Source organism: Thamnophis sirtalis, unplaced genomic scaffold (genome assembly GCF_051295495.1).
Source record: "Thamnophis sirtalis isolate CommonGarterSnake01/CBP01778 unplaced genomic scaffold, rThaSir2_p1.2 scaffold_1, whole genome shotgun sequence".
Classification (NCBI taxonomy): domain Eukaryota; kingdom Metazoa; phylum Chordata; class Lepidosauria; order Squamata; family Natricidae; genus Thamnophis; species Thamnophis sirtalis.
The window spans coordinates 182446558-182457204 of record NW_028261381.1 but is presented as its reverse complement, the minus strand read 5'-3'; positions in this window follow the sequence as shown (position 1 = coordinate 182457204).

Here is a 10647-nt window from a genome sequence, read left to right as displayed (position 1 = left end):
AATCCTGCCCAAATCTCCAACTCCACTTGCAGAAATGCAACCCCAAAATGTTCAAGGAACCTCCACCATGCTTCACTGTTGCCTCCAGACGCTCATTAATGTACCCCTCTCCAGCCCTTCGACGAACAAACTGCCTTCTGCTACAGCCGAATATTTCAAATGTTGACTCCTCAGTCCAGTGCCATTTTTCTGCACTCCAGTTCGTATGTTTCCGTGCATACTTTAGTCGCTTCGCCTTGTTCCCACATCGGAGACATGGCCTTTTGGCTGCAAACTCTTCCATGAGGACCTCTTCTGGCCAGACTTCTCCGGACAGTAGATGGGTGTATTTGGGTCCCAATGGTTTCTGCCAGTTCTGATGGCACTGCTGGACATCTTCCGATTTCGAAGGGCAGTAAGTTTGATGTGTCTTTCATCTGCTGCACTAAGTTTCCTTGGCTGACCGCTGCCTCTACGATGCTCAACGTTGCCCGTTTCTTTGTGCTTCTTCAAAGGAGCCTGAACAGCACATCTTGAAGCCCCCGTCTGCTTTGCAATCTTTGGTCTGGGAGAGACCCTTGTTGATGCAGTATAACCACCTTGTCTCTTGTGGCTGTGCTCAATCTTGCCATGACATGGAACTGTCTTTCACAACCTCACTGTGGTAGCAGAGTTTGGCTGTTCCTCACCCAGTTTTAAGCCTCCTACCCAAGCCGTTCCCGTGGCACCCAGGAGAAGAGTTGCTGCTCAGCATGGAGCTTACAGCACTTTGCTCTCCAGATGGATTCTTGCCTAGCAGAGGGATGGACTAGATCAGTGTTTCTCAACCTTGGCAACTTGAAGATGTCTGGACTTCAACTCCCAGAATTCCCCAGCCAGCGAATGCTGGCTGGGGAATTCTAGGAGTTGAAGTCCAGACATCTTCAAGTTGCCAAGGTTGAGAAACACTGGACTAGATGATCTCCCCCTCTCCTTCCAAGCTTCCAAGCGTCTAGATTTTTATGACCCGTGGAAGTCGGAAAGTTTTGTTCCCATGTCCTCTTTCAGCACCCTTCTGCGGCTTCCTCCTGCCCCACATGTGGGTGAACCCCATTCTGGCATGTCATGAGGTCTAGAAACTTGCTCATTGAGAATAACCAAAGGAGGGTTTTCAGGAGTCTGGCTTAACCACTCAGGACCAGGACACTCCCTGCTTAGAAAGCAGCCCAGAGGTTGCCCATCCGTCAGGCCAATGTCTATAATCCTGACCTCGCTTGCCCTCCCTCCTGGGCACTATGCCACCCTGCGTGTTTCTGGCTCCAAGACTTCGCTCTGGCATGTCCCAAATATGGCCCAGTCTTGGAGGGCAGCCAAAAACTAAAACTTTCAGCAACCCAGGAGGGGGTGGGGAAAGGATATTGTATTCCCCTACTTGAGCATTGGAGGTAACAGAATAGCAGAGTTGGAAGGGACCTTGGAGGTCTTCTAGTCCAACCCCCTGCTCAGGCAGGAGATCTTATCTCATTCCAGACAAACGGGTCTCTAACCTCTTCTTAAAAACCTCCCGTGTTGGAGAACCCAAAACTCCTGACGCAGTGGTGGGTTTCAAAAATTTTTAGAACCTATTCTGTAGGTGTGGCCTGTTTTGTGGGAGTGGCTTGGCGGTCATGTGACCGGGTGGGCGTGGCCAACTTGGAAAATGTGGTGAAACCCACTTAATAACGCTCTTGCTTAGCAACCAAAATTTTGGGCTCAATTGTTCTTCCTTCTCTTTGAGAAGAGCTCCGTTTTCAAGCTGCTTGCGAAAGAGGAGGAAGGGGGAAGATGAAGGCTTTTCAGGAGCCCAGCGCAGCGCTGAAGCCAGGGGAGGGAGCATTCCGGTACTGGGCCTCCGGAAGAACGGGTACTAGGCGGCAGGCTAAATTTCACCAAGCGGGACGCCCGAACCGGTGCGTACCGGCTGAAACTCACCCTGTGATGGTAAGTCGCCACTATTGCTTCACCCAAACTGATCTGAACCGGCTGAATACCACCATTGGATGCAACATCATCTCTCTCCGGTCTACAACACAGCTCCTTTCAGCCGTTCCAAGAAGCTCCACCCCAGAGGTGGGTTCCTACCAGTTCGCACCTATTCGGTAGAACCGATTCGTCAAATCTACCGAACCGGTTAGAAGAGGTTCCACCAGTGGACCCGGAAAGCAGGCCACACCTACAGAAGAGGTTCCAAACATTTTTTGAAACCCACCACTGGTCCTTGGATATGATTATTCTACACTATCATGCTCCTATTTATAAAACTCAGTGCCTCTGTGAAAAGTAAGGATGACTACTGCGTTTGTGGTGCAATCAGAACATTGCGTGTGTTGAAGTTGTTTTAACACAAACCAAAGATGCCTTTTAAAAAACAAGTTTACATCATATTCTTATGCATGCCAGTGCTGTGTGTGAGGTAATTTAAGGTGGTTCTGACAAGTGTTGTCGGCATCTTCATATCCGGTTACATGGGTGGCAAGCCACCAGGTCACATGGCCGGCAAGCCACTCCCACAAAGGAGGCCACACCCACAGAGTAGGTTCGAACAATTTTTGAAACCCACCACTGCTCCACCCACATTTTGCACCACTCAGCTGACTCTGAGAACATAGATAGGGAAACCTCCAAGTGGCCTCAACGACCCTCTCAAAGGATGCAAATGACCAGCCGTCTGCAAAAAGTACAGGGAACTTAAAAACGACCAACAGCCACACGATTCGAGAGGGGAAGGGAACTCATTGACCCCAGGCCTGCCGACACAGCCAGGTTTTAACGGCCTTTCGGAAGGCCTGGAGAGAGGTGAGGGTCCGAATCTCTGCAGGGAGCTCGTTCCAAAGGGCCGGAGCCGCCACAGAGAAGGCCCTCCCCCGGGTGTAGCCAGATGACATTGGCTAGTAGACGTAACCAGGAGGAGGCCTAATCTGTGGGATCTAATGGATCTTTGGGAGGTAATTGGCAGCGGGCGGTCTCTCAAGTACCCAGGTCCAATACCATGAAGGGGCCGAGAACCTCCAAAGACGCTTGACTTGTGCATCCTACCCTCAAAATGACCCTATAGGGCTGGAATGGTCAACCTGAAGTGGCGCACGGAGCCATTTCTTCGTCCATGCCAGCTGTCGCTCTTCCGGCCAGCTGGTTTTGGTGCGCAGGGGAGTGCCGGAAACTGAAAGAACAGTTCCCTGGGATGCATGCCCGCACCGGGATGCTGAGCTTCCAGTTTCCGGCACGTGTTCCAGCCAGCTGGTCTTCACATGCACATGCATGCCAGAAATGTGCGCACGCAGAAGCTCAGCTTCCCGCACCGGGGAACTGCCCTTCCAGTTTCCAACACTCCAGTGTGTGCATGCTGTGGAACTATTCTTCCAGTTTCTGGTGTTCCCATACATGTGCGCCGGGGGGGGGGGGCTGCTCTTCCGTTTTTTTGGGTGCTACCGTATACGCGCAAACTCCCGTTTTGGCACTGAGTGCTGAAAAGGTTCACCGACACTGCTATTGCACACCAGAACAACCAGACACAAGGACAGTTTCCCCCCCCCCCCCGAACGCCATCTCTCTGCTAAAGAAATAATCCCCTCAACACTGTCCAATGATTTACTCAGATTCTTCTCTTCCTTCCGATTACCCATTTCCTTTCCTGCTTACGACTAGGACTTTGTTGCTTGTATCTTAAGATTTATTATTGTTTTATTTAGCTTCCTAGTACGATTTGATTGCTTAGTAGTAACCAATGACTATCACTAAGAGTTATGATTTATGGTGAAGGTATTTATGATGACTACGATGGTGATTTATCACTTATATCTTTTATGTACACTGAGAGCATCTTCACTGAAGACAAATTCCTTGTGTAAAAATCACACTTAGCTAAAAAAGAATTCTATTCTATTCTATTTTTTATTTTATTCTATGTTCTATATTCTATCCTATCCTATCCTATCTGCTATCCTATCCTATCCTTTCCTATTCCTATATTCTATTCTATTCTATATTCTATTCTATTGTTTTCTATATTCTATCCTATACTATCCTCTCATATTCTATATTCTATTCTATTCTCTCATATATTCTACTCTATCCTATCCTATTCTTATTCCTATATTCTATTCTATTCTATATCCTATCCTATCCCATTCTACCTATTCTATATTCTATCCTATCCTATATTCTATTCTATTGTGGCCCGACAAAACCGCGCTCGTCAAAATAGGGGCGACAAAATTGCATCGCTAAAGACGCGACGTCATCACCATGACGTCATCACCGCGGCGACAACAGCGCGGCAACAGAAGGGCGCTTTAAAACAGTGCGGTGGCAGAAAGCCGATTTAAATTAAGGTAAGGGTTAGGATTAGGTTTAAGGGTTTGGTTTAGGGTTAGGTTTAGGGTTAGGGTTAGGTTTAGGGTTAGGGTTAGGTTTAGGGTTAGGGTTAGGGTGCTGAGTGCTTCGGAAGGCGCGGATTTGCCCTCCACGGTTATGTCGTCGCGCTAGGGTCGCCTTTTTCCTTAGTGCTTCGGGCGGCACGGATTTGCCCTCCGCGCTTATGTCGGCGCGGATAAGGGCTTCGCGGTTTTGTCGGTGAACCCTTTCCTATTCTATCCTATCCTATTCTAATTCTCTTCTATTCCATTCCATTTTATTCTCTATTCTATTCTTATTCTATTCCATTCTATTAATCCTATCGTATCCTATCTTTTATTCTATTCAATTCTATTCCATTCCATTCCCTACAGAAGGAACCAAGAGCTGGATCCCTGTTGTTTAAGAGCAGAGAGGAAGTCTGTTTGCCTGTTTACAAAGAACGAAGAACATCTGGAGAGAGAGAGAGACCCAGAAGCCATTACAGATGTAGGACTCCCTCTCTCTCTCTCTCTCTCTCCCTTCTCCTGCCCGTCAACAGGTGGTGAGATTGTGTTGAAAAGGGGGAAACCCTCAAACCCAAACTGACGGAGGTCCCACTTGAGAAATCCTGCTGAGGCCCAGGGGGATGGAACAACCCAGGAATGCCATTCCTTCCTCTCCTTCTGGAAACATCTGGCCTGAATGAGCTCCAGATGCCTGCAGTGATTTGGAACAGAGGCTGGAAAGGCTGCTGGAGGAGGAACGATGCAGAGAGCAGGCAGGGGGGACCAAGGGGCTTTCCCCATCTCAGGGAAAGCCAAGCCTCTCCCTCCGAAGGCTCAGGATCGTTCCAGGCCGAAGGATTTTCCCACAATGCATTGCAGGGTGGCCTTGAAGGATGCTCTGGGCAGGGCCGGATTTAGATGAAAAGGGGCCCTAGGCTATTCCACTTATGAGGCCCTTTCACCTCCCATTTTTAAGTTTGTAAATTGCATGAGAGGCAATAAAATACACCATTACTGTGATATATATCAATATATATCAATATATATATAGCTGGCCTCCCGACGGAGGGCGGCTCTGCTCTGCGGCAAAGGCAGGGAGGCCAGCCGGTTCCACCACAAAACCGCGGACGACAAAATCGCGCTCGACGAAAGCGCACATTTAACGTCATCACAGCGCGACGAAAACATCACGCTGTGATCGATAAATGTAAAAATAAAGCGAAAACCTTACCCTAACCCCCCCAAACCTAACCCTAAACCTAACCCTAAACCTAACCCTAAACCTAACCCTAAACCTAACCCTTAACCTAACCCTTAACCTAACCCTAACCCTAACCCTAAACCTAACCCTTACCTTTATGTGAATCGGCTTGCTTTAATTTTATTTTTATTTCAATGTTTAATTTTTTTTGTCGTGCTGTGATGACGTCAAATGCGCGCTTTCATCGAGCGCGCTTTTGTGGACCGCAGTTTTGACGGGTCACGGGCCAGCCGCCTCCCCTGCTGCGCTCAGCTGCCCGGCTCGTCCCCCTCGCCCTCACCTGCCTGGCTGCTGGTGGGCTCCGCGTCGACGGGGCGGCTACTGGGAGCGGCCGCGCCTCTCGCCCGACCGCCGGTGCCGGGAACGTGAGCGGGCTCCCCAACTGCCGCGGCGCTGGAACGATCTTAACCAATACATTTTTATGTTTGTTTATTAGTCACGTGCTTCGAATTTCTCCTTCTTTTTGGTTCAGTGTTTTAGTGTTCACTGTTGTTAGAATAGCGTGATTTTAATTTTGCTAACAATTTGAATGTAGGCCCCTCTTGATCTTGAGGCCCTAGGCTGAAGCCTAGTTAGCCGATAGGGAAATCCGGCCCTGGCTCTGGGCTATCATGGGAAACTTCAGGAATGAAGGTTCAAGCCATGATTGGTTTCCCAAATGGGTTCCTAAATTTCTTGTGGACTACTTTATAAAACCATAGTAAGGCCACACCTTGAAGGGCGATTGAAGGATGATTGAAGGAACTGGGCATGGTCAATCTGGACGCAGTGTTTCTCAACCTTGGCAACTTGAAGATGTCTAGACTTCAACTCCCAGAATTCCCCAGCCAGCATTCGCTGGCTGGGGAATTCTGGGAGTTGAAGTCCAGACATCTTCAAGTTGCCAAGGTTGAGAAACATCGGTGTAGAGAAAAGAAGGACCGGGGGGGGGGGCATGATAGCAGCCTTCCAGTATTTGAGGGGCTGCCCCAAAGAAGAGCGGGGGTCAACTTATTCTTCAAAGCACCAGGACAAGAAAGAACGGATGGAAACTAACCAAGGAGAGAAGCAACTTGGAACTAAGGAGAAACTTCCAGGCAGTAGGAACAATGAGCCAGTGGGACTACTAGCCACCAGAAGCCGTGGGTGGAGGTTTTAAACGGAGATTTTAAAGAAGAGATTGGACGAGGACTTGTCCGAAAGGGTATAGGAGAGTGGTGATGGCGAACTTTTTTTTTCGTTTGTGCACCTCCAATTCAGAAGTGATCTGACGGTAATTTCGAAAAAAAAATCGTTTCTTAACGAGCTCCTAGAAGCCAAGAGAATTGGGCCAAATTTCAGGTTGGTCGGCTTGGCGGTTCTGGAGATTTCATGATGAAAAGTTGACTCACCCTTCCGTCCTTCTGAGGAGGGTAAAATGAAGAGCGAAACTGTAGGGGTCAGGAGGATGGTTTTATAAACCACTTAGAGAGGGCTGGAAATATAATTATAATTCTAAGGGCGGAGGGAGGGAGGGAGGGAGGGAGGGAGGGAGGGAGGGAGGAAGGAAGGAAGGAAGGAAGGAAGGAAGGAAGGAAGGAAGGAAGGAAGGAAGGGGCAAGAGGCTGACTCTATAAAGCACTTAGAGGGCTGTAAAAGCACTAAGAAAGTGGTATATAAGTAAGAGCTAAGTGGGAAGGAAGGAAGGAAAGAAGGAAGGAAGGAGGGAGGGAGGGAGGGAAGGAGGGAAGGAAGGAAGGAGAGGCTATAAACCACTTAGAGCGGGCTGGAAAGCACTGTGAAGTGGTATATGTCTAAGTGTGAAGGAAGGAAGGAAGGAAGGAAGGAAGGAAGGAAGGAAGGAAGGAAGGAAGGAAGGAAGGGGCAAGAGGTTGACTATACAGCACTTAGAGAGGGCTGTAAAAGCATTAAGAAAGTGGTATAAGAACTAAGTGGGAAGGAAGGAAGGAGGGAGGGAGGGAGGGAGGGAGGGAAGGAAGGAAGGAGGGAAGGAAGAAGAGGCTGACTCTATAAACCGCTTAGAGAGGGCTGGAAAGCACTGTGAAGCGGCATATAAGTCTTAAGTGCTATTTTCCACCTTCTCAGGTACACGCTGGGCTTAAGGTGTCCTAAGTCCAAACTGAAAAAAGTGACTTATCAACCTTTCCTCTCCGGTATTTAATTAGGCTGGACTGGATGACCTCCAAGCTCCCTTCCAACTCTGTTATTCTGCTCTTTTGAACCGTTTTTGGCCCTTATGACCGTTGCCCCATCCGCACAGTCAGCCGATCCAAATTCAGACCCTTAGCAGCAACTGGCCGGTATTTATCATGGCCGCAGCATCCCGGGGGGTGGGGTCACCTGATTCCCCTTTTGCGATCTTCTGACAAAGCAGTCAATGGGGATGCCCGGCTCACTTAACAACCGTATGACCCTCTTATTAATTACAGGGATTCACTTAACAACGGTGGCGAGGAAGGCCGTGAAATGGGGCAAAACTCACTTATCAAACCGCCTTGCTTAGGAACCAAAAGTTTGGGCTCAAATTATGGTCATAAGTCGTACTAAATTGGTGGACCTGTGAAATGCTGTAGAGATGCTTAGACTTCAGCAAGGCATTCGACAAAGTAGACCACAACCTACTTCTTGGCAAGCTAGGGAAATGTGGGGAAGACAGCATCACCACCAGATGGATTTGCAACTGGCTGACCAACCGTACTCATTGAGTAGTCCTTAATGGGCCTAGGTCTACATGGAGGGAAGTAAGCAGTGGGGCACCCCAAGAATCCGTCATAGGCCAGTGTTCTGACCCCCTCCTCCGTCCAGTAATGAAAGCCGAGACAAGCTTAACTAGAATGTACTTTAATAGCAAGACCAAAATCTCGGTCGCTGAAAGGCAAGCAAAACAAACAGATAAGGACCTTGGCAGCAACTCAGACAAACCTTGGCAGCAATCCAACCTGCCAAGCTAGTTACGTTCTCTTTAGTCAATGCGTTGACTTCTGCAAGAGGGACGTGTCACAAGCAATCTTTTTTATAGTCTGGAGAGGAGCCTAATGACCACCAGCTGAGCGCAATTACCTCCTGTAATTGCATAATTTTTCCTGACGCCTAGTAGCTCTTCGATGGCGTGCATCCAGGAACAACTCACTGCTGGCTTCCGGATCACTCTCCCTTGTCTCCTCCCCACTGGTCCAAGGCTCATGCACCACCTGGTGGCCAACCAGCCTCTCTGCGCCCTGCTTGGAGTCAGAACCCTGTCCAGGGTCCTCCACATCCTCCAGAGCCGACTCAGAGGGCCCCTCGCTGTCAGAGTCTGGTGGCAGCTCCAACAGCTCCGGCTGGGCCACAACAGGCCAGTATAGACAATTTATATGATCCAACTTGGCCATTCTGTTTATCCAAGAAGAGCCACAGAGTGGGTTAAATGTATGAGGGCTTCCCCCTCTCCCTTTTCATTGCAGGAGCCTCAGGTGACCCGCAGCTCACCTGAAAATTGTGGTAAACCTACAACATTGTGTAAATTTGTTCTTCCTCATCCACGGGCAGAGGAATCTGGAAATTGGTGACATAAAAGGAAATCGTCAGGGCCCCCTGGGTAAAAAGGGTGGCAGTGACTTCGCTTTCTATTTGAACAGAACGCAGGTCTTAAAGATGCCAAGGATGGGCATCCCTTGTCTAGGCTGAATACAAAACAACACAGTTGGAAGGGACCTTGGAGGTCTTCTAGTCCAACCCCCTGCTCAGGCAGGAAGCCCGATACCATTCCAGGCAAAGGATTGTCCAATCTTTTCTTTAAAACTTCCAGTGTTCAAGAATTCACAATTCTGGAGGGAAGTTGCTCCATTGATTAGGATAGGATAGGAGGGGAGGGGAGGGGAAAGAATAAGGAATAGAATAGAATAGAATAGAATAGAATAGAATAGAATAGAATAGAATAGAATAGAATAGAATAGAATACCAGAGTTGGAAGGGACCTTGGAGATCTTCTAGTCCAACCCCCTGCTGGAAAACCTGTACCATTTTTTTCTTTAAAACTTCCAGTGTTGGAGCATTCACAACCTCTGGAGGAAAATTATTCCACCATATTGGATAGGATAGGATGGGATGGAGAATGGGAAGAGGGGAGAGGAGAGGAGAGGAGAGGAAAAAAAAGAAGAAGAGGAGAAGAAAGAAAGAGAAGAAGAGGAGAAGAGAGGAGAAGACTTGGAAGGGACCTTGGAGGTCTTCTAGTCCAACCCCCTGCTCAGGCAGGAAGGCCTACATACCATTTCAGACAAAGCCTTGTCCGATCTCTTAGAAACCTCCAGTGTTGGAGCATAAAGAACTTCTGGCAGCTTTGCAAGACTAGCCTATAAAAAAAACCAATCTTGGGTGGTTGAGGGTCCAGTTGAGGGTCCAGCCTGTGGTTCTGTGTGAGCCCCAAGTGCCGGCCGATGGCTGAGGATGACCGGATGCCCCTTGTGGGGGGCTCTTCCCATCCCAGGGCTGTTTCTGCTGCCCCTTCCATCCTAACCCAAGGGCTTCTTGGCGCCTCACTTTGCGTCCGCATCCTTCTCTGAACCTTTTGCAAACTCTCGGGATGCGTCAAAGGGCTCCCCTCCCTCTCCTCTCCCCCCCCCTGCAACTCCCCCTCCCTCCCCCAAGAACCCCACCGCAGGGAGGGCCGAGCCGGGCTGTCCGTTCCTCTCTCAAGAAAGTGAGATTTATGAGACTCCAACGCTGCCGAATAAACTATTTACAGAGTGAGGCTTTGAATAGTTGAGCTCCGTCCGGCCTGTCGGGAAGGCTGGGCGGCCGCCGGACAAACGTAAACCCAGCATTTTTCCATTCCGCCAAAGCCAGATAAATCTTCAGGCCCTTCGGAAGCTCTTTTATTTTCCTCTCTTTTCTCTCTTTTTCTTTCTTTCTTTCTCTCTCCTTCTTTCTCTCTCTTTTTCTCTCCTTCTTTCTTTCTCTTTCTTTCTTCCCTTCTTTCTTTCCTGTATTCTGTTCCTTCTTTTCTTTTTTCTCTTTCTTTCCTTTCTCTTTCTTTTTCTTTCTCTCTCTTTCTTTCTCTTTTTCTTTCTTTCCATTCTTTCTTTCCTTCTT